The following is a 25,496-nucleotide window of genomic DNA, read 5'->3' as shown; positions in this document are numbered from 1 at the left end:
ATCTCTGCTTTTGAAGAAATCGCCAGGTTTTCTTTCAATGGCCCAATTATTAGATAACAATCATGTTCAAGAATTACTCTGCATGCATTCCTGTCATTTATTTAATTAGAACTTCTCAAAAGACTCAGCAATTATGTTCAGTTGAATGTGGCAGTTGTTTATTGTGGTTGTTCATGAACTCACAATTAATATATTCAGTAGGCTACACAGCTTTTGTTGTGTAAAGATGGCTTCAGTCCAAGTAAAAGTAAGTAAAGTAAAAGTTTTTTTTTTCTTGGACTAAATGAACATTTCCAAATGGACGGTGTGGTTTTGAGATTTCAGTTTCAGATGTCATTTTAGTAACAATATCTAAATTGAAGACTGCCAGAGCTCTCAAGGCCGAGGGAAGCTAAGGTCCGGTTACGTGGACTGGCCAAGTAGCCGGCAGAAGCAGCAGTTAGACTGCAGCCACCGCATTGCAACAGGAGACAACCAGGAGGGGAGTGGTCTTAACTGCTTTACCTTCAGCCTCCTAGCCTCATCCTGACCCAGAGCTATCTTTTGTGCCAAGCTGTAAATATCTCTATTTCTGATTAAAAGTTTGAGATTTTGACATAGCAGTCAATGGAGATTGACTCACATTTAGAGCCAGCCCCTAGTGGTCATTTAAGGAACTGCATGTTCTGGCAATTCTGCATTGGCAAATGACCAGCAAGCCAGATGGGCCACCTTGAGTGCAAAATGGCAAGTGCTGCTCATCTTATATTGTATCTGACGTATTTAAATAACTGTTAATATGCTTTGTTTTTGTCTGTTTGTGTTAATGTTTATAAGTTTGATTAAAATAAAATGTTTAAATCGATTTTATATTTATTCTTATCCCTGTGACCCTGCAAATGATAAAACAGGTATAGAAAATAGATGGCTGGATATTTATTCTTATTCTATTTAAATCTTTGCTGGCACCTGGAGGACTGCTCCATCAAAATGTCATTGTACTGCACAATGACAATACATCTTATCTTATCTTAAATAAACCCTGAAATTGAAATATTTTCACATTAAGATGTAAAAGTTTATTTTCGTATGAATGTATAAACAAGAATAGCCTTCATTGTCTGAAAAAAATAAGAAAACATGCATGAAGGCAACCTCATCTGTAAAGAAACTTTTGAGCACAGGTCTGTAAATATTTTTTTTTTTTTGATTTATAACAGGCCGAACTGATGGCAATTCAGCCGGCAAAACCAGTGATGGCAGTTCATATGTCCTTCTTAGAGGGCAGAGTTGCTGAAGGCCAGTTGTTATTGAGATGATAAAGTAAATTCCTTAAAACAATTTTTCAGTCCCTTTTTTTTCCCGTTGCCATGGAAGCCCCCTATTGTGTTCCATGTTCAAGGAGCTTTAAGTGGTCGATGCAAGACCTTTTGAGCTGTTTAATAGAACTGAGGTGCAGGCATGGGAGAGACAGGACATTCTTGCTTGCATCGATGAGTAGAAAACAGGACGCCATTTATTTTTCAGATCTGCCATTACTTGTATGCGGACACCAGCGCTTCATGTTTAAACCAGGCTGCCCCTTAAGACTTATAGTAAGAAACTGACAAAATTATCAACAAAGTAAAAGATTTATGATAAGACATTTCTAACTGCTGTTCCTCAGTTACTGAATTAACCATTTGTCAGAGCATCTACCACTCCTCTCCCACTCACACATACTCTTTCTTTTTAGATCATGGCAACATCCTTCTGTTTAGTTATTTTTCTTGTGTGGCCTGTGTGAAATTACATGGTGTCCACATGCTGTGGGTCCAGAGCGTATAAAGGCAGGGGATATTTTTTCATTCTCCTTCACCTTTCTCGCTTTATTCTTTAATATTTCAAGGCATCTTTCACTTTGTTGTGGCCTTGCTGCCACTCAAGGCTTTCACTAAATGAATTGCATCTGCAGTGATATTATGAAAAGGTCATTGTGTGCTCATCATCCATATATTTTTCACAGTCCAGGCTGGATTTGGTTCTTTTCAGTGTTGCTTCTGCAGGAGCCTCTTACGAGCGTATTAATCACCGCCTGCACTGAATTTACAATTCAATATTTGCAGGCAGAATTTTTTCGTACTCATTATAGTTTCTGTGGTGACACAAAAAATGCTGACGTCCCATCTAAACATAACTTAAACTGATGATGAATCTATAGATTTGGTTTTAAGTACAGCAATGACATAAAGTCTTCATGCAAGAAGATTATGATTAAACGATGGCTAGTTTACAGTCTTTCAGTTTAATGACAGTGGGTGAAAAGAAAATCTCATTAACTTAAATTACAGAAAAGTAGAACATATTTATTCATATTGTTGTCATTTGTGCCAAATATTTTGGAAAAATACAGAGGCTAAAACATTTTCAATGAAGCTCACAGCTTTCCCCTGTAGGTATGAAGGTTAAGGAGCTTTTTACCACTCTTTGGCCTCTTGCTCAGTAATTTTCCAATTTCCTCTCTTAGTGCAGCTCTGTGTCCCATCTTCATCTTATTGTAACAGTCTACTATCACAGTAAAGCTGTAACAAAGTTCCACAAAGTCAAACACACTTTCTTGTAGGAGTCCAAAGTTAGTTAGTGGTTGATGCCAGTAGTAAGGACAAGAGAATGCAGGAGGTAGACAACACTTTTCAAACATTAATATTCCTTCAAATCAAATTAAAGTTTTGTTTCACATTTTTATTTTTTTTTGTATGAGACCTTTTTCAGATGCAATTTTTCTGAAAAGTCCATTTTTCCTAGAGTATTTGACTTTCAGAATGGCTGGTGTTTGGAGTCAGTGCTTGCAAGGTTTGAGATGGCTATAGGTGCCACCCTGACATTCCTTCAGTAGTGATTTTACATCAAATACATCAAATATATATATATATATAGTCTTCAGGATACTCAAAGATGCTTGACAATACTGCAGAAGGGAATAAAGTAGAATGACTGAGAACCATGGGAATGGCAGATTGAAGAGGTGGGTTTTGAACAGTGATTTAAAGGTCTGGAGCAGGAAAGTCCTTGTTTTAGTGTGCCATTCTGACAGGACAAAAGGTTGTAATTGTAGAATTGCTTTAAAGGACCATCTTTTTTTTTAGCTTCTAATACAGATAGCGATCTGAAATGTACCACTGGACCACTCTGTGTTAAGTGGTCAAGATGACTTAACTATACTGATTATTTGAATGCACATGTGCACCATACAATATCGGACTCTAAAAATCCAAACAAACTCAGGACTGAAACTGAAGCACTGGATTTATTGAGCTGGTTTGCATCAGAGTACATGGTACAAAGTACACCAGTATAATATTTCAATGGCCTACCCCCCCACTGGCTGGCCAGTTACATTGCTTCAGCATTCTTATCTGCAGTATGAATGGGATCAAAGAAAAGGCCCATTAAGGCATGTTTCCCTTCAGGTAGCCTCGGAACCCCTTAGAGAGCCCTCAGAACTGTTGCTTTAGCTGCTCTTCTCTGAGGATCAGTGCACCTGCTGCTGATGTGCAAATGCAAATCAGACAAGAAGCTGTTATCCTCTTGAGATGTACTCAGAGTGCTGAGCCAATACCTGTTGCAAGCTTGCAGCTAATCAGAGATTTCAAACATATAATTCCCAAGATAATGACAACCAATGCTGTCTGAGGGGTTTTTACCATTAGCATTTTATTGCTAAAAATTACCTCTCCGTTGAAACATACTAACAAACAAACCCACAGGGGATTTGAAGACCAACACTGTGGGTTTGTGGTATTTTGGCAGCAGACTGATGAATTTAGTTTTGTTTCTGATTCATGTAGCAAAGCATGACTGAAATGCCGGAGTGTTTTTCATTTAGTGTGCCTTGAGGGCAAGATTTGTGGGGTTCGGCAGCAGTGGGAGCACTGGCTCCCCCGGGCCAGAAATAACCAATGAGCATGTTGACGAAGATTCTGATCTATTTCCAGTGATGTTTGAATCATTTGATGCTGGTAAACTGTTGACCATGAATTCAAAACGTCGCTTCAACTAGTGCCAGGCTCCCCGAAAAAAAAAAAAAAAACAACAACAAAAAGGGCAGCAGCTAAAGTTAACTACACTATTGTCACATATTGGTACACCGGCTTACATACATCTGCAAATTTCCAACCCTAAATAGAGTCTCACACAGACTATATAAGTCCTTTAGGACATTGCAGTGAAAATCGAACTTCAGCAGAGGACGCCTTCATTGGTAATACTAAATTTGCCCTATCAAATATAGTTTCACCTACTTTAAATCCATACGAATAAATCTATACCCAGAGAAATAATTACCACATTTTTTCATGCCAATGCACTCTTTAACCTCCTCCTTATGTCTCCCTTTGATTTCTTTCTTTTTGCCTTCTTAACATCATTTTAAAGGGGGAAGTGGGATCATAACAAAGCTACATCCGCAGCTGCCATACGCCCTCGCCGTTGTCCTCCAGCTCCGTGATTTTGGTTAATGCTGTTACATGAGCAAAGCTTTTCCAGCTTTTCTTTCAGGCAAGTGTCAGATAAATAGAAGGAGAGATCAACAACCTGGCAGAGAAACAATCCTTCCCCTCCTGATAATTACCAACCCCTCATGTCTCAGCTCCCCTGTTTGTCTCTGAACTGAATGCACACGAGTTTGGCTAAAAATATAATTATGAAAGAGTAATCCAGCCCCTGTGCTTCAATAATGTTGTGGGAGTATACATTATCACTGCATTGAATGTATTGTTAACAATAATGCTGACTGTTTGTCTTAGGTTACTGTGATAGTGCAGCTCATTGTTTTTTGTTGTTTTTTTTCATACAGATGAAGCAAAACATTTTCATTTATATTCAAGTTTTAAATCGAAATGTTCTTTTTCTTTGTACACTCTGATGTTCATGTACTTTTGGTCACTCGGCATGATCCTTATGAACTTGCAGTCTTCTAGACACACATGAATGATAAAACAAAATATTAGTATTTCTGCTAAAACCCAATTCCAAAAATGAGGAACACTGTAAAATGTAAATAAAAACAGAGAATAATGACACATGCATAAAACCATACTTGCTCAATACACAATGGCACACACACACACACACACACACACACACACACACACACACACACACACAATTATTACAAGTGAGACATTTTAACGTTTTATGAAAAATACACTTTGATTAATTATCTTAATTGGCAACAGGTTAGTGGTGTGATCGGGTTTAAACAAACCTCTTCTGGCTCCCATTCACCGACCTATTTCTCACACTACAGTTTTCACCTGGTATATATTGAGAATGATACTTGAAAAGAAAAATGGAAAAGTAGAGGAACGTGATCACTTCATGTTGCATTTTAATTGGTTGGTCAACAGATGAAGTTGTAGGGTGGTGGATTTGGAGCTACAATGGAGCTACACTGCTACAATTTTTTTCTGGAAAAGCTTAAAGTCATAGTCTATACAAGACATTAGGGAGGCAGGGACCCTCAGAAGTAAAGGTTTACTAAATTTATGGAAAAACTACATCTGCAAATTGTGAAGTAAGTAGTAAGAAGTAAGTATCTCATCATCTACAATATCATGTAGTCAAAAGAATCCAAGAATCTGGAAAAAATGATTTCCTAGATTCTATCTGGAAAATGCAGATGATTAAGGTTGAAAAATCAGTAAAATGATGCCTGCGATCTTCAGGCAACACTGCATTAAAGTCAAACACGGTTTTGGCATGGAAATCACTGCAGAAAGCTCTATCCTGCAAGAAAAACCCTTTTGAAAACATGTTTCAAACGTACTTTTCTGAGCTACAGCTTATTTGAAATAGACTGTAAAAATGTGTAAACATATTCTGTGGTTGGTTAATTTGAAACAGTTTTTCACACGATGGACACCATGTCCTCTCGACAGAAGAGAAGACGCATCATCTGGCTCGCAGTCGGCACTCAGTTAAACAACTTGCGTCTTTTTATGGTTTGTTGGAGAAATAACACCAATGGAATGGGCAACCTACTCATCTGGAAAGGAAACATCAGGGCAAACAGTACATATAAGGTTAAAAACAACATATGCAGAAATGTTTTTCAGGGAAGGCCTTCCATTTTTCAGTCAAAAGAAATGTGGTTAAACCTTGTACTACATATATTAAAAAAGCATGGCTTCATACTAGTGTTGTGTCCAGGTGCTTAAAAGGCCTACCAGTAGTTAGTTCAGGCCTTTCACTAAAAGGAAGCATTGATACATCATGGAAAAAAAGATCCCAGACTGCAGACAAGCTTGAAATGGGTGGGATTGCTTGATTGACTGAGTGGGTGACCTCTGGTTCTCCATCTCATTCGTGTCTTGCCCAATTTTAACTTCTGGACGTGAACTTGAGGCTTCAAACCAGCATTTTATAAGTCAGTTTTATTTTGTATACACAAGCTCCAACACCCACGTTTGGACTTGTTTATTTGGTAGTTTGTAATTGGCATGTATGACTATACATGCCAATGACTGTACATTAGAGGAAGAGATCACACAGTTTGGTCTTTCTGGTCACATGAAGAATGCATAGTTAATTAGAGCTGCGTCGACGTAATCGATTAGATAAGTATGTCGACTTGGATAGGATGCATCGCATGCCGCATGTACACAATGCGTTGTTTGACTCTTAAAAGATGAGACTGGGTTTTAATCCAGAATGAGCCTGTGCTCAAAGTTTAATGAAGGAACAACCATCATCCAGCAAACCTCGGCTGTAGCTACACTTGTTCATCTCTGGTCTCCCATCATAGACTATACTCATATAACTGCATAGTTCCCTGTGCTGGTCACATTATGTATCACAGTTGACTCATTGTTTATCAACACACACCCTGACAATGGCGAGTACAAGTAGCAAACATTAATCGAATTAAACTTCTACCTCCTAAAACCTCATTTGAACATAGATAAAAGATTGTTTAAGATTAAAAAGGACATATTCAACGTGAATGGTGCAGCTATTAATGCCTGTGATGGAAAACCATCAACAACAACTTTGGGCACAAACACACACACAAAGTGATGTCTTAAACTGTGTTTGCACTTTGGAGGCTTTGAATACGTTATTTTTGATTTATGGAGATTGTTCTGAATAAACCAAATGATGCCCTGGGACACTTTTGCTTTGGTTTATGTATGAAATGTATTTTATTTTTTCACATTGAAAAGTAAAGAATTTTGATAAATGGTAAAATGTATTATTTGCTGGTATTTAACAGAAAGATGTATCCAAAAGTGGAAAAAAAAAATCATCTTTAGATTAATCTAAAAAAATAATTTGTCGAATAATTGATTAATCGAAAAAATAATAGATTCATCGACAAGAAAATAATCATTAGTGTCAGCCCCATAGTTATTAACATCACAGGTCAGGTCGTCACTCTATACATAGACAAGACAAGGCCGGGACACACCGACCCGATTATCGGACGTCGGTCATTATCGGACGAGATCGTGACTCGAGTCGGGTTGGTGTGTCCCGTGCAGTCATCTGTCAGCATCTGCGTCAGTTTTCATTATGTTCGATTCGACATGTAGAATCGTCTAATGGCCGTCGGCCTCTATGACCAATCTGATTGGTGGAGTGCTAGCCCTTCACTAGCGAATCAGAGTTAACCGGAAATGACGATGCTTAAAATACTAGATAAACAGTGATGGCACAGACGCTACACTACACTCTATCATGCCATCGGTTTGGATTTGGATTGTGTTTGACTGTGTTGTGAACGGCAGTATATTTTCATTATTAGCCATCGTATATTCGATCCTTCTTGACTTCTATCAGAAGTTAAAACACTGACTGATGACAGCGGGCTCAGTTCAGAACTCTAGACTAGAGCGATCCGTCATTTCCGGTTGTTCTTCTTTCCTTTTCTTTCTGGGCAACATCACAGATTAGCGCCGCCTGCTGTTATGGAGACGTACAGTATTACGCCTTGTGCAGGCGCAGAACGTACACTCCAGTCGGAGTGTTCTGGAGTATTTTTTTGACCAACTCGGGGAGAAGGGAGCCGACTTTCAGTCTGACTGCTTTTCTGCCGACGGTCAGCCGTCGGGTCGGTGTGTCCCAGCCCTTAAATTTAGGGTTCCTCCCACACCCTGAAAAAATGTAAGACATTTAAAATAGGTTCTGCCTCGGTAAATCAACAAATTTGAAATTGGAAGAACACTGTTGCAAGAAAATATATGAAAACTAATTCTGTTGTTGACAATAGTATTTGGAAGTGTGAAACATATCTGCTGCATGTTTTCAAGACAGTAGTTTCATCATTTGCGTAATCTTTCCTTCAGGTTTCTGTGCCAATCATGATTTTTACACGATCACAGTAAACTTCATCCACACTTTCTGAGCTCATTTGAACTGACTGTTTGAGCAACCTGCTGAATAATTCAATTACGTTTTACCAATTCAGCTATCTTGATTGACTGACTGTCTGTCTGATTAGTTGTCTGGGACATGACTCAGCATACTTCATATCCTGACTGAAATGTTTCCACACCTGTCACTCAATGTAAATGTGTTGTTTTTTTAGTGCATTTTTGCTGCCCTGCCGGCTGCCGTGTTCAACCCCCCCTTAATGCCAACATGCCTGAGGCAAAGATGTTTGCCAAAGTATCCACATTCATACTATAGTAGCTCTGTAATGTGCTGCTGAAATGAGACAGATATGGTATAAAAAGGCGTACATGATCCATATGCACAATCCCCCCTGACACAGTATTTTTTTCCGAGAAGCACTCCTCTCTGGCTTTCTCTTTTAATATTTCTCCTTTTTTGCTTTCCTTCTACCCTATTTCTTAACCTCCCCTCAGCTCCCCGCCTGTGTCCTTAAAGAGTGGTCTGTGTGGTACATGATGGTAATTAAAGTCTACAGTGATTGGAAATATATTCACACACCATATCATTTTTAATGCCAGGGCCCTAATATGCCAAGATACCAGCTGTAATTGGATTTTGATTGGTTACTAATGAAGATGCACTTCCTGGGAGACAGACGTGACAAGTCATCTGTTTTACCCCTGCATCCCAGAAGTGTGTCTGCATGCAGATGTGTGCACACACTCGCTCACACAGACATAAGTTATGAAAGTTCATAGCCACATGCAGTGCAGTGATTTGTATGCTTGCACATGTGCAGGCGTAAACACAGGGACACACACACACACTAACACCATGCAAACTGTGACCATAATGCTCAAACAACAACAAAAGAAAAGAACTGCGGAGTTGGAAACATATTTGGACTGCTCCATTTAAGCCGAGAGCGATTTTAACATGCCAATGAGAGCATGCCTTTGTAGACTACAAAGAATTATTCAGATTAATCTTGCTAATCTATTTTTTAACTTGTCAACCTTGTAAAAGGGTGTTGCACCTGCACATGCAGTTTTGTTAAAATGTACGACAATCTTTTGTTCAGAAGGCCTCCCCCTTGAAACAACCAATAACGATCGTTTGTGGAAATAAAGCTGACATTTATCGAATACCTTCATTTGCATTTCCCATTCAAACCAATCAATCAATCAAACCAATCAGATTTTTTGTTTCCCATTAATGTAACCGCTGTTGACGCAACGGTGTTGAATAATGTAAACACTGAGGTGCTTCGTCTGGTTGGCTTGCTAAACTGTTGCCAACGCAAAAGTACAAAAAGTGCAGTTCCTCATATCCCACCAGGATCAGAAAGTGAGTTGATTTCCACTGAGCCCCAGGGTGAAATGTTCTTTGGAGAGAACTGGGACCACTTGTACTTTGAGGAGATGCTAAAGTTGAATACACTGCCTTGACCATTTTTAAAAGTTAAAGTTAAAGTTAGTATGATTTATGGTTCCATGTTGCAACAACACACGTAAGCTTTTCATTTCAATTCAATTCAAAATATTAGAATCAGAATCAGAATCAGCTTTATTGGCCAAGTTTGAACATGCCAGACAGGGAATTTGACTCCGGTTATGTCGCTCACAGTATCCAGATTTAAATAGTAGCAAACAGTAAATAGACAAAAAAGTATTTATTGCTATTAATACAGAGACATTAAGTAAATTATGGGACTTCCGACATTGTTTATGCTTCGCAATTGTGCTTTGTGTCGCTCTGTAATTTAATTACCAAACTCTAGGTGGCAGTGCAAACTTCCCTGCAGAACTGTAGCTGGCAGCACTGAGCTTCCTCTATTTTGTAACTTTCTTAATAAAGCTCAGACATGAAAACAGAGCAAATGAAAACATATGTGAGTTGGAGATGATTTTAATGAGACTGCAGCAATTGGTGTTTTTATTTTTTTGTTTATTTTTTCTTGACTACCACAATCTCCTTCAGAAAATCAACATGCTGGAAAACAAGATGCAACCACTAGAGGTAAATGTGGAAAGAAATGGAATGGAAATTATGCGACTTTACCTATGACCAAACATAGTTGACAAGAGCCTGCTAACCCTCAGCTAATCAGCGCTAACAAGGCTGATGGGAAATGGAAGGACATCCTCAAGTATTCTCTGGAATGTGCTTGGTGGAAAGCCAAAGAAAACATCATCTTACAGGGATACTCCTGTCTGGTGATATCTGTGATGTGGCCGGCTAGCCTGCACTACCAACGAAACAAAACTCTTCCTCAACCCCCATTGTTGGACAGGAATGAAGGCCTGGCCTCATCCAAATGATCGTCCCCATCTCTCCCTCTGCTGAACTTCACTGAACACATGAAGGAGCTGGTCACTGCTGCCACCAAAATGACCCCATGCCCCAATCCCATTCCTGTACCTAAAAACCTCCCACCCCATCAACCTCCTCCACCACAATCTCCTAAACCCCACAGGATCTTCTCTGACCAGATGAGGGCAGAGTTGCAGGATTCTCCTGGAAGATCATCACTACAGAAAGCCATGCATCACCTGAAAATCATCTGAAACAGCTGTTGGAAGAGGCTAGTCCCCAGCATCCAACAGCCCCTACTCAGCAGAAACTAAAACACCATCTCAGACATCAGCAAGTTATAACTGATAAGTGCCGGGACAGTCCAGGCCGGGGTACTGTCCCAGATAGCCATATATGAATGAAACAATGTTGAAATATGATTAGGCAAAAACATTGAATCCATGTTGAAGCATGGTTGGTGACAAACAGAATACCTTGATTCAACATTGATCAGACGTTGGCATTAGAATTGGATGATTGTTTGATCGTTGATCCACCATCAACCGTCAACGCTAACCAAAAATCAGCATTGAATGAACATATTTTGCTATCTTGGGGGTCTACTCGTGGATTTGGAAGTAGCTTCCTTCATCCCTGTTTAAATACGTAGGAGAAAAACATTAGTCAACCTTCAGAAAAGAAAGACCCAAAATGTGCTGTAAATGTATCAAATCTCTTGCTCACTGCTCATCAGCCACAGCCAGCCCATAATAGATAATACTTTTAGCTTTACTAAATGTCAGGTCTTTGGAAGGGAAAACCTGGAGTAGCTGCTCTGTTTAGTGACTCTCTGCAATGTAAGCAAATGTCTTATGACATCTATGCTTCATTTGAATTAGGGCTGGGCGATATGGACCAAAAGTCATATCTCGATATTTTCTAGCTAAATGGCGATACTCGATATATATCTCGATATTTTTTCTGTGCCTTAATTGGGGTTTCCCCCAAAGCATTATAGCATAGCATCTCTGTTAGCTTCATTTTTTTCCGAGGCAAACCCTTAAAAAAACAGTCAGTTTTAATACAAAGCCTCGTGCCAGGTTCCTTTATTACCAGAGGTCTGCACAATATCAAAATGTATAAAACAAATGAAATAAAAATAAACTGCCTGCATATATAGAATAAAAATGCTTCTTGATTAAAATAAAACAAATATCCCTTTCCTGCATAACAATTAAATTAAAATACACTGTGCAATTAATACAATGTAGACAGTAACAGGCAGACTTTTCCACTGAGGTTGACAGTTGTGCAAATAACAAAAAATTTGTGCAAATCTCAAATAAAACATTCAAGTCAATTTGTCAGAAAATAAGCTATATCAAAATCATAAAAAAAAAAATGTAAAAAAAAAAAAAAATTTTTTTTTTTAAATCGATATAAACGATATTGTCTCGTACCATATCGTGTTTGAAAATATATCGATATATATTAAAATCTCGATATATCGCCCAGCCCTAATTTGAATATGTGGCTCTTCAGTGGAAATCCTTGTCCCGGTGTTGTTTCTCAATGTCTACAGACCACCTAAGTACCAGGCAACATTCTTTGATAATTTTGATGAACTCCTGTCCTGTAATGTGTTGATTTTGATTGTGTAATTGTTGTTGGGTATTTTAACATCCATGTTGACAACCCTCAGGACATATAGACAAAGGAATTGTGTTGTGTCGTTGATGATTTTGGACTGATGCAACATGTGATGTAAAAAACACACAACAAAGGACATTGTCTTGACTTAATAATGTCAAAAGATTTGAACATCTGTAAGATTATGGTGACAGATGCTGCTCTGTCTGAACATTCCTATGTTTCCTTTGAAAGAAAACAGAAATCATCAAGAAACGGTACATAGATGAAAACACACATACAATTAATGAGCTTGTGGATAAATTCAGTGTTCAAATGATCAGGATTATTGATACGATTCCTCCCACTAAAGTGAAGGTGATCACTGCTAAAAAGAAACCCCCATGGAGAAATGCTGCACGGGTCAGAGATGAAAAAGGGGTGTTGAATAGCTGAACGCTGACATCTATAAAGAGAGACTGAGCATATTTAATACTCAGAGCTGAGGGTTCCTTGCTACGGCAGACATATCGTATGTTGTTGGTTAAAGGCATAAATCACGCTTCAGCCTCACACCCAAATATGACAGGATTGGTTCAGGGTTTGTTGTCAATGAAACTCTAAAAGCTTAAAGTAAAAGTCCTAAAAGAGCTGAAAACACTCAGCCATGATGATGCCTGCTTGTTTCACAGGTACCTATTATAACAGAAACAGTTTATCTATTGGAAGCTCTGTTTTCACTGGACGATGTCTTTAAAATTGATTTAACAGTCAATATGGAGCAAAACAGGTTTTTGAATGTTTGTCACGTGTAGAAGCCCTTCACACATGCCGGTATGGCTTTATGAAAGCAAATTAGTCCACCCACACCGTGCAGGCTGAGATGTTGCTGCTTCCTCTCCTTCACACAGACTCATCGGTTTTACTACCTGGACTAAACTCCTAACCTTTTGATGAGTTGCAGTATGTGAAGTGTTCCGGATTTAAGCTGATTTCCTGGCATGTTACAACTATCAGGTGATGAGGTTTCCTCTGGCAGGAAATGTTGTTGCTTATAGTAATGGGTGAAAACGTCCTCTCTGACAAAAATATACTGTACATACAGATATAATTACATACAAATGGGCAGCAATTAGGCACAAGAAATATTTTCCTTGCTCAAGTAAAAATAAACATAATTTTATGTCAAAGTTGTCTGCAAACTAAAGTTAAAAATGACTCAAAGAAAATCCTGTTAAACTGGCTGTCAAGCTGTCACTGGTTAGTTTAAGCATTTGCCGTCCTTCTGTAGAAGGGTTTAACTATCTGATGGGTTTAAATCCTCCAGATTCATCAAGACGGTGCCTTTACAGTCCAGCACCATTACTAGTCTGCTCTGGTCTTGTCCTACATCTACTCTGATTTAAAATTAGGCAATTATCTGGGCCTTAATGGGAAATTCCTACAGGGCTGCAGACAAATCTCCCTCATGCATTTTTTTCTTTTCATCACATGTGTGCTTGTTTGTGCACGTGTGGACATAAACGTGTCTCTCCTGACATTTCATTAAGCATCCGTCAGGAAGCCAAAATATCTTCTTAGTTCATCAGTTATGAGAATAAATTGGAAGTGCTGTTGAGATTAGCCTAAAAGCATCTCCCTCTGCTGGAGACAACCCCCCCTCCTCCCGCCCACTAGTTTTACCTCTCACGTCTCTCTTTTAGAATATTCATGTTGTTTGTCGTTAACTACACGAAAAAAATCCTCTTCCCAACTGAATGATTACCCTCAACCCCCCTCTCCTTTCCACATGCTCTCTTTAAAGTTAATGCTCTTTCTGTGCTCTCTTTAATCTCACATCTTATTTAGAAGAGCTAAACGAAGGTCAGGAGTTGATATTTCTTGACTCCTGACCCCCCCCCCTTTTCCATAATTCTCTCTACCTCCCACCTCCTCGATTTCGTCTCACCTCTGAATTCTTCTTCTCAAATAAAAGCCGATTGTTATGCATCGTAAATGTTTCTTTCCAATTTTATTCTGCTCTTGGATTTCCCTTCTTGAAATTTTCCCTTGTCTTTTCTTCTTTGCTCCAATTTAAAACTAATCTTTATGTTCCTTAGACCTCCGTTGCTCTTATCTGCTTAAATTTCTTTAATACCCTCAGAATAACAGAGCCTCCAAGTCCAGATGGGTGATTGAAAATGATTTCTTGGTACATCTCTAAAAATTTGGAAGTGATCGTTGGCTGTCAGCATTGAACCGTAGGAGGTTGTGTGCTCTTGCTGACATGTGTCTGTTTGGGTACATATGGCAGCACAGAAGGACAATGATCTGTTTAAGCATCTGTGTCTCAGAGGATGATTTATGATTTCCCACCAGGCACGTACATGCTCTCAAACACACATACACACACTCATTCCAGCTTCATGCTTGTATACCAACACTTGGAGCTTCTCCCTCAAAAATGTGACACATATGACATGTTCATGCTCATGGAGCTGGTTGGGATGGCATTACAATAATAATTGAACGCTCTCTGATTTTAAAACAAAAAACATGTTTTAGAGAATGGGTATTCATGGGAATAATAATAAGAAAATCCTTTAAAAATAACTTGCAGATCAAATCATATTTTATTATTCAGTATACTTTCATAATTCTGAAATTAAAGAAATTTCAAAGTTTAATGGGTGAATGACTTTATGTGCAAAAGGCAATTTTAACATCAGAAGAACATTGTTTTTTTTCACCATGATCATTAGTTGTTTTTTTTTAAAGTTAAATACTAAGACCCTTACTGTGTTATGAGATTTAAGAGTATAATTTGCTTCCAGAAGCTGCTCATGACAAACCTTTGATGGACTGATAATCAGCAGATGTGCAGACAAGGAAAAGGGTCCACTACAAACATGAAAAAGAAACTGGATCACAAAGAGCTTTTATTGCTGTGTTTCATGAACATGACCAGATAATTTATTGCCTGAATTAATGTTAGTTTAGAAGGTGATTCCTGAATCAAGGTCCAAGTTTAAACTATGCAATGTTCAGATAATTACAAAAAATGGGTGAGCTACATTTCAGAACTACAGGCTGCACTGGTTATGTTAACTGGTAAAGTCTATGATAACACTATTGGGGGGTGGGGGGTGGGGGCAGGGGCGCACTAAACTGACCTGATTAAGCAAGAAACTGACCTAAGAGAGGAGACCCAGACCACAGTACAGCAAGATATGAACAGTGTATTTGCAGGAATTACGAAACTGGAATATCATGATGAGGGAGGCGGTTATCAGAGACAGATGGGTTGTTCCCACTGGAAAACAGATCCACCGTTAGTACACGTCTCACTTGATGGGAAGACAGCACAAAGGCTCAGAGATTAACTACAGCCCCTCCTACTTTAACTCCTGGGAGTCTTCTCTCTCTGAGTAGATGGGTAATGGCTGGTGGATTCCCAGAGTCAGACGTGGTCAGTGGGTGTAGCGTAAGCAGGCAAGTGAACAGGTGTGTTTCCTCCACAAGCTGTAAACAAACAGGTAACGGAGCGATGTGGTTCCACCGGAGGTTTCCAGGATTACAGGTCAGTGATTCCAACAAAGTACCCGTATCACAGCGACAACAATCTAGCAGGAACCTGCTGCAGCATCCAGCCTATTAAACTCAACTCTTGGTTACTGGACACGAAGTAAGCAACAATCTGAAGAGTGAAGGCTCCGCCTCAGACGGATCATTGGCTAGACTCTTCTCCTCCATTGTTCCTACCAAACTGTTCCATCTGCAGGGTCCATACCTAATTTTAAGCGCAATCTAAAGACTCAGCTCCTTAAGGAGCATTTCTGCATCTAGTAAACTTCTCTGCTTATCAGGATGAGTTAGAAGATTTGTCCAGCCCTTTGCTTTCATGACTCTGAGCTCTGAGAAAGCTGCATGCACTTATGACAAGATGATCGTATGATGGTGTCTTTTAAGATGTAATTTTCTTGTATAAAGGGACTGTGTTGGGTGAGAAGGGAACACTTCACACAAAAACAAAAAGAAACAATAAAGAGCAGATTTTCAAGTAGTTTTTAAGGGATTAATAACTTTCCTCCAGAAGGGACGCTCACAATCCTGCAAATATAGAATTGAGCGTTTGGTTTTCCACCAGACTGCATTAATATCACACAGTCCATCTGCATCGAGTCTGTGTATATGTGTGCATGTGCATGCATCTGAATGTGCAATTATCCTGCAGTAAACAAAAACAGACGTATCTGGAGCATCTTATTAGTTCCTGAAATCGGATGACAGCAGCAAAATGCAAGCAAGCTCCTTTCATGACTCTGAGCTCTGAGAAAGCTGCATGCACTTATGACAAGATGATCGTATGATGGTGTCTTTTAAGATGTAATTTTCTTGTATAAAGGGACTGTGTTGGGTGAGAAGGGAACACTTCACACAAAAACAAAAAGAAACAATAACCCTAGCATTAGCATGGCAGCACCTGTGTCCAACTGGACTCACAGCAGTCTGGCCAGCACTTATCCATGCTGTACCCTCCTATGTGATTTCTTGCTTGAGTTCTCTTAGATGTAAGTTGCTTTGGATAAACGCGTCTACTACTAGTACTGTCATTTAGCAGTCTCAGCAAATACAACCCGCACAGCACTCCACCGGGGCTTCAAAACAAACGGGTTAGAAAACGGTGGAGAAAACACAATTCTAGCTTCACCAGCTACTCCATGACACAAACAAGTATGGTTTGTTATGAAGGGTCACCTGGAAAAAAAACTTTTTTGTCTAGAAACAACCTGGAACTGAAGTTCCAAAAACTGCATCTGAAGAAACATCAAGGCTTTGGAACCACGCCACGAGGACAGATCGGACCATAGTGGGGTCGTTAGACTGGGAGATGATGATTACCTGAGAGGTAATGTTTGGTTGAAGCTTCCCCTGTTTTCATGTCTGACTGGTGGGACTTTAAGAGAGCTGTGTATAAGCAAATCCCCAAAAACCTCAATACTGTAAAGAAGAAATGACCAGTCTGAGGTTGGGGTGAAAGAATTTTGTCAAAGTCGTACAGAAAAATTCAAGTTGCCCCTATGGATGGACACACGAGCAGTTATGTCATGGGGGTACTTAATCCTTTTTGTTTGTTTGTTTGTTTTGTTTTACTTTATTTTAACGTACATGAAGCCAACATGAAACCAGTTTTTGCTTGTCCGAGGTTGTATTTTGCATATTCTCCATCCCTCCCAGGACTTATTTTTGGCATGGCTGCAAGAAAATGTGACAGTGTTTCCAAAAAGGGTTTTTCAAGATTTTTTTTTTTTTTAATTTAGGTTTTAGTTGGTAACAAAAGGTGTATAAGCTGCTTTCTGGAGGATTTAGGACATTTCTTTTTAACTGAGATGTAAAGCCAGAGATCATTCATCGCCATTCTTAAGCCAGCGTGAATACAGCTGACCGTAAACTTACTCTGAGTTCAAAATACTCTCACATGACAGAAATGACAGAATTCAGGGATAATAAAAGATGACCTTTTTATAGACTTTTGAGTGGGCTGAGTGACTCTCAAGCCTCCATGCCTTGATACTTTTGATGATGCAACCAAAACAGAGCGATATGGTGCAGAGGAAAATCAGTCTTTATAAAGACACATTTTAGAACAGTGACATTTTAGGTATATGGACAAAAAAGAAAAAGGAAAAAGGGAAGGGAAGGGAGAAAAAACCTACAGATTGGTCTGAATGTTGCACACAGCTGGATCCAGCTGTGTGTGTGACAAAACTCACAAATCCAGCAAGGTTCAGCACTGAATTGCTGGGCTATCATGCTGGACTGTCTGTATTTTTATAGCGATAATTATACTTTATAGTTTGTATACAACCAGGATTATCACATGACAACCCAAGAAATGAGGCGATGTATATATTCTGTCCATGAAGATCTTCAGATTTGAACGTTAACTTAAAAGAGCAGATTTTCAAGTAGTTTTTAAGGGATTAATAACTTTCCTCCAGAAGGGACGCTCACAATCCTGCAAATATAGAATTGAGCGTTTGGTTTTCCACCAGACTGCATTAATATCACACAGTCCATCTGCATCGAGTCTGTGTATATGTGTGCATGTGCATGCATCTGAATGTGCAATTATCCTGCAGTAAACAAAAACAGACGTATCTGGAGCATCTTATTAGTTCCTGAAATCGGATGACAGCAGCAAAATGCAAGCAAGCTCCTTTTATAGGATGTTGCAGCTCAGCTTTAATTGCAAACAAATGACTACATTTGAGTTTATTAAATACTCATCATGATGAAATGGATAATTATGAAAACGAACCGCATTTGGAGTTGGCTTTTTGATGTGGCTTGATGAATAAAGCTATTTAATGAGCTATAAAAGAAAAAACGTATCCAAATACTGATTTAAGACAACTGACTGAACCAAAATAGTGGGGATGGATGAGCAAGTAATTCGTTTTCGTAAAAAAATGTTATTTTATAAAAAAAAAACAACATCTTACTTTGTATAGGGTTGCCCAAATCTGAAAATATGCCATTCAGTGAGCAGAGGTTAAACAAATCAATGAAAAAGCTCAAAGTTCATGTATCCAAACTTCTGACTTTATCTCCACCAACATCAACTTCAATCGTATTAACTACTGCACAGAGGTGTGGGGAAACATATAAAAGTTCTTTAGGGTCATTATTTCTTCAGCAAACAAGAGCCATCAGAATAATAAAGTCAAACACAACGATTCATTATTTGTAAAGTCTAAAATAATAAAACTTTATGGTATGGTAGAATTTCAAACACCACAATTTCTATACAGAGCAATTACCAAGTCGCCAAAAGGGTTTCATGAAGGAGAGGGAGGGTATGATTGAAGCGAAATGTTTAATTTAAAGATCCAAAGATATACAACTACGATGAAAAGATTGTACATAACAAGTAACGGAGTAAGCCTATCGAACAAATGGAGTGTGGATCTGAAGCAATGTCCAAGCATCAACTGGTTCAAAAACTTCAAAAAATGTCTTGTGTTTGTCTTTATATATTGTATTTATTAGATATTTATTTATAGATTCATATGTATGTAAATATGTGTATGTGTGTCTTTATATGTATATTGGCTAGGGGTAAGATTTATTACTTTTTTTACTTCTTCCTTTTCAAGCATGACCCTGCTTTAATTTAATTAATTAATTTTCATCTACTTTGTTTACGAAAGTACATTTATTTTTTAGTGATTATTATTCTTTTTATCTCATTGATTTACTGTTTTGCTGTTTTTCTGTGCCTGTGTTCGAAATAAAGATATCTATCAATCAATCAATCAATCAATTCATGCCGTGTTCACTGTGCCTTGAAAGCTTGAAATCAGCTATTATTAGCAGTGCAAACTGCAAGAGCAAATCTAATTAGGGCCCGAGCACTTGCAGTGCGAAGGCCCTATTGTAATTGCAGGAATTATTCTTCTTCTTCTTCTTCTTATTGTTCTGACAAAAGGAAGGCCTTTTTGCCCCCCTAAACGTGCCCAAAAAGTCACCAAATTTTGCATGCAAGCCAGGTCTGGCGAAAAATTTGATATTTAATGGTTTGCATTAATGGGCGTGGCCTAACGGCTCAACAGCGCCCCCTAGAAAACTTTGTGCCTCAAGCCCCACAATGCGGTTTGTCGTACATGCACGAAAATCTGTACACACCTGTATCAGTACACAACTTAAAGAAAAGTCTCTGGGCGTCATGTCGAGAAACCGAACAGGAAGTCGGCCATTTTGAATTAATCGCGTCATTTTGGCGAAATTGATGCCTTCCTTCGGCAGTTAATACGGCCCGAACCGTAACGTGCACCCAGGTGTGTTATACATAAAAATGTGCGTCTCCATCCTCCGACACCACGCATTACTTTTCTCTTTCAAAAGCATTACCGTGGCGACGCTAGACGCCAAAAAGTGCGCCCACTCTTCATATGATTGGTTCAGATAGAAAAAACTTTGCGCCTCAAGCCCCACAATACGGTTTGACGTACATGAACGAAAATCGGTACACACCTGTATCATGTCGCAACTAAAAGAAAAGTCTCTTGGCGCCATGGCCGAAACCGAACAGGAAGTCGGCCATTTTGAACATTCTGAATTAATTGCGTAATTTTGGAGCAATATATGCCATTCCTTCGAGAATTAATACGGCCCGAACCGTATCGTGAACCCAGATGTGTTATACATCAAAATGTGCGTCTCTATCCTGCGACTACACGCATTACTTTTCTCTTTCAAAAGTGTTACCGTGGCGACGCTAGACGCCAAAAGGCGCGGCCCCCCTTCATCTGATTGGTCCATATTTGATAGTTCCCCAAAAGTCACCATATTTTGCATGCAAGGCAGGCCTGGCGATAAATTTGATGTTTCATGGTTTGGATTAATGGGCGTGGCAAAATGGCTCAACAGCGCCCCCTGGAAAACTTTGTGCCTCAAGCCCCACAATACGGTTTGATGTACATGCACGAAAATCGCTACACACCTGTATCATGTCGCAACTTAAAGAAAAGTCTCTTGGAGCCATGGCCGAAACCGAACAGGAAGTCGGCCATTTTGAAATCTGATTGGTCCATATTTGATAGTTCTCCAAAAGTCACCAAATTTTGCATGCAAGCCAGGCTTGGCGATAAATTTGATATTTCATGGTTTGCATTAATGGGCGTGGCCTAACGGCTCAACAGCGCCCCCTAGAATACTTTTCTCTGCCATAACTTTTGAATGGTTTGACATAGGAAGTTGTGGGTGGTGTCATGGGATTCTGTAATGAGTTCTTAAGCTTCGTTGGCCTTAATTAGCCCCGCCCCTTCTTCTGATTGGTTGTCCCTTTTTTCTGCTATAACTTTTGAATGTTTTGACATAGGAAGTCGTGGGTGGTGTCATTTCTGATATGCTTATGGGGGCGGTGGCCGTGAGTGCGAGGGCCCGTTCATCGCTGCTTGCAGCTTTAATTGTCAATTAAAGCTGCAAGCAGCGATGAACGGGCCCTCGCACTCACGGCCACCGCCCCCCATAAGCATATCAGAAATGACACGACCCACGAATTCCGATGTCAAACCATTCAAAAGTTATAGCAGAAAAAAGGGACAACCAATCAGAAGAAGGGGCGGGGCTAATTCAGGCCAATGAAGGTCAAGGACTCCATAAAGAATCTGATGACACCAGCCACGACTCTCTATGTCAAACCATTCCAAAGATATAGCAGAAAATCGGGACAACCAATCAGAAGAAGGGGCGGGGCTAATTAAGACCAACGAAGCTCAAGGACTCCATACAGAGTCCCATGACACCACCCACAACTTCCTATGTCAAACCATTCAAAAGTTATGGCAGAGAAAAGTATTCTAGGGGGCGCTGTTGAGCCGTTAGGCCACGCCCATTAATGCAAACCATGAAATATCAAATTTATCGCCAAGTCTGTCTTGCATGCAAAATTTGGTGACTTTTGGAGAACTATCAAATATGGACCAATCAGATTTCAAAATGGCCGACTTCCTTTTCGGTTTCGGCCATGGCTCCAAGAGACTTTTCTTTAAGCTGTGCCATGATACAGGTGTATAGCGATTTTCGTGCATGTACGTCAAACCGTATTGTGGGGCTTGAGGCACAAAGTTTTCCGGGGGGCGCTGTTGAGCCATTTTGCCACGCCCATTAATGCAAACCATGAAATATCACATTTATCGCCAGTCCTGGCTTGCGTGCCAAATTTGGTGCCTTTTGGGGAACTATCAAATATGGACCAATCAGATGAAGGGGGGGTGCGCTTGTTGGCGTCTAGCGTCGCCACGGTAACACTTTTGAAAGAGAAAAGTAATGCGTGTAGTCGCAGGATGGAGACGCACATTTTGATGTATAACACATCTGGGTTCACGATACGGTTCGGGCCGTATTAATTCTCGAAGGAATGGCATATATTGCTCCAAAATTACGCGATTAATTCAGAATGTTCAAAATGGCCGACTTCCTGTTCGGTTTCGGCCGTGGCGCCAAGAGACTTTTCTTTAAGTTGCGACATGATACAGGTGTGTAGCGATTTTCGTTCATGTACGTCAAACCGTATTGAGGGGCTTGAGGCGCAAAGTTTTTTCTGTCTGAACCAATCAGATGAAGGGTGGGCGCGCTTTTCGGCGTCTAGCGTCGCCACGGTAACGCTTTTGAAAGAGAAAAGTAATGCGTGTTGTCACAGGACGGAGACACACATTTTGATGTATAACACACCTGGGGGCACGTTACGGTTCGGGCCGTATTAACTGCCGAAGGAAGGCATAAATTTCGCCAAAATGACACGATTAATTCAAAATGGCCGACTTCCTGTTCGGTTTCTCGACATGACGCCCAGAGACTTTTCTTTAAGTTGGGCCATGATACAGGTGTGTACCGATTTTCGTGCATGTACGACAAACCGCATTGTGGGGCTTGAGGCACAAAGTTTTCCGGGGGGCGCTGTTGAGCCATTTTGCCACGCCCATTAATGTAAACCATTAAATATCAAATTTTTCGCCAGGCCTGACTTGCATGCAAAATTTGGTGACTTTTTGGGCACGTTTAGGGGGGCAAAAAGGCCCTCCTTTTGTCAGAACAATAAGAAGAAGAAGAAGAAGAATAATTCCTACAGATACAATAGGGCCTTCGCACTGCAAGTGCTCGGGCCCTAATTATATAGTTGACTAAACCCAGGAATGAAATCAGCGAAAAATGCTGTACCATTATTTGCTGATTTCTTTGTCTGTGGACCTGAGCACTTTAGAAATGGACCATGTGGGCGTTATTTAACACTGAATGGTGTTTCTTTTGATTCAAGCACAACTCTCAGTAACCTTAACATTTTTGATAAAGGATTTATCATTTAAATAACACATTAAACAAGTTTCTGTTGCTGCTTTCTTCCACCTTTTGTACTATTGTCAAAATAAGGAAAATCCTTTCTCTGAGAAATTCAAGGGTAAAAAACAAACTCTCCTCCTATTTGTTACTATAACATTGGATTATTGCAGTTCCTTGTTTGCAGAATGTCCTAAAAGTCCTACAAGCCTCCAGTTCATCCAAAATGTTGCAGCTGAGAATGAGAGATTAGCAGGAGTAAAGCTCATATTTCTTCAATCGTGGCTCCAATAATAAATCTAGACTAGAATTTAGCGTGCTGGATTGTTGAGCCGCCCTATGTATGGAGGGTACAGTCTCTGTGGAGCTATCCTAGGTTCAAGACCGGTTTTCTTGTGGTTTTGAAAAATAATAATTAAAAAATGAAGCGAAAACCACATCCAAAAGTAGAATGGGAAGCAGAGCCTTCCGTTATCGGGCTCCTCTCTTGTGGAACCAGCTCCCAGATAGTGTTTGGGATACAGACGACCTTCTACTTTTAAGATCAGGCTTAAAACTTTCCTTTATGATAAAGTTTGTAGTTAGGGCTGGCTTGGGGGCCCCAAACCATGTTTTTAGCTGCTGCTACAGACCTAGATGTCTGGGGCCCCTCCTTGACTATCTCTGTTTGTTGGTCTCCCTGTCTCCCAGCTGGAAGTTTTTGGTTTCTGTAAATTCGTTTTTTTCCTCTCCACTGTCACATCACACTTGCTCAGGATAGGGAATTAAAGTCCAGATGCAGTCTGCTGAGTTCCTTAGCGTGGCAGTGTTTTAAAAATTGGCATTATATGAATTTTGAATATAGATTGTATTCAAATCAGTTTAATGAAATCCAATGGATCATACTGAATTGGAATATAATTAGAGTGAACTGGATTACCCTTGGCTGGACTGTACTGAACTTTTTGTGAAGTGCCTTGAGGGTCATGGTTTTGGGGTTAGGTCCTGTTTTTTCACTTGTTTGAAAGGCTTAACGCAGCCTGGTCTTCTTACTTCCACCTCATAACAGAAACAGACTCCACCCCTCCCTCACTGTCCACACTGCCTCCATCTCTGCATCTCCTTCCTCATCCAAGGTCTTTTCACTTCCTGCATTGGTTATTGCAACTAGTTCCTCTCTGTTCTCCCCCAGAAGTCCCTCGACAAGTGGTCCATAACACTGCTGCTCATTCAGCTCATCCAGGTCCTGTTTTTTCACTTGTTTTTCACTTAACAAGCTGGTAAGGAAGGCCGGCTCTGTGGTCGGGCTGGAACTGGACAGTCTGGATTCGGTGGCAGAGAGAAGGATGAAGGACAAAATCGAGTCTTTAGATTGCGCTGGACAACCCCTCTCACCCTCTGACAAGGTGTGGCAGATGGGCAGCTCCTTCAGTCACCGGATCATCCCACCCAGGTGTAAAACGGGGCGTTTTCTGGTGCTTGTTTGTACCAGCTGCCATCAGACTACACAACAACAGTGGGGACCACAGACTGTCACCACACTGAGTCCCCCTCACCCCCTGACACTCGCATTACCCTAGCCCACCCCACCATTTTTCATTGTCTCTGCTGGAGTTGGACTTGATTCTATTTATAATAAGAAACAACAACTGCACACTATTCATTTATACTAAATTAGTATAACCAACTATTTATTATATTGTACTTACTATGTTTATAGTACAGTTATTCAGTTTATAGTACAGTTATTCAGTTTCTATTTTACTGTATTTTTTTATTTTTCATACTTATAATTTATCTTTATCGTTTATTTAGTCTGAGTTCATGTTGCCATGAACATGTATCTGACTTTGAGCTGCTGTAACACCGAATTTCCCCTATGGGGATCAATAAAGGACTATCTTATCCTATCTTAATATCTTTGTAAAGCACTATGAATCACCTTGTTGTTGAATTGTGCCATAGAAATAAACTTGCCTTGCCCAGATCATAACAAGAACCCCATCATTCCATCACATCACCCCCATCCTGCAGCAGCTCCACTGGCTCCCAGTCTGCCAAAGAATTAATTAGAAACTCCTCCTGTTCACTCTCGAGGCCATCCATAACCTCGCCCAACCTTATCTGTCTGACCTCCTCCAGATTGCCACTCCAGCCCACTCCCTCAGATCCTCCTCCTCCATCCACCTCACTGTCCCCTCTGCCCATCTCAGTACCACGTGCAGCAGAGCTTTCAGCCGCTCTGCTTCCCAACTCTGGAACTCCAAACTCCTTACAACTGGACATCCGAAATGTTGACTCTTCGCATCTTCAAATCCACACTCAAGGCTCACCTGTTTAAGATTGCCTTATTACTCTAAGTCCAACTATGCTGTCCTTCCTTTCTTTTAATATATGCTTATGAATAAAGTGTATTACTA

The sequence above is a fragment of the Cololabis saira genome, chromosome 17, assembly GCF_033807715.1.
Source record: "Cololabis saira isolate AMF1-May2022 chromosome 17, fColSai1.1, whole genome shotgun sequence".
Taxonomy (NCBI): Eukaryota; Metazoa; Chordata; class Actinopteri; order Beloniformes; family Belonidae; genus Cololabis; species Cololabis saira.
The sequence above is the reverse complement of the archived record's forward strand: the minus strand, read 5'-3'. Positions refer to the sequence as shown.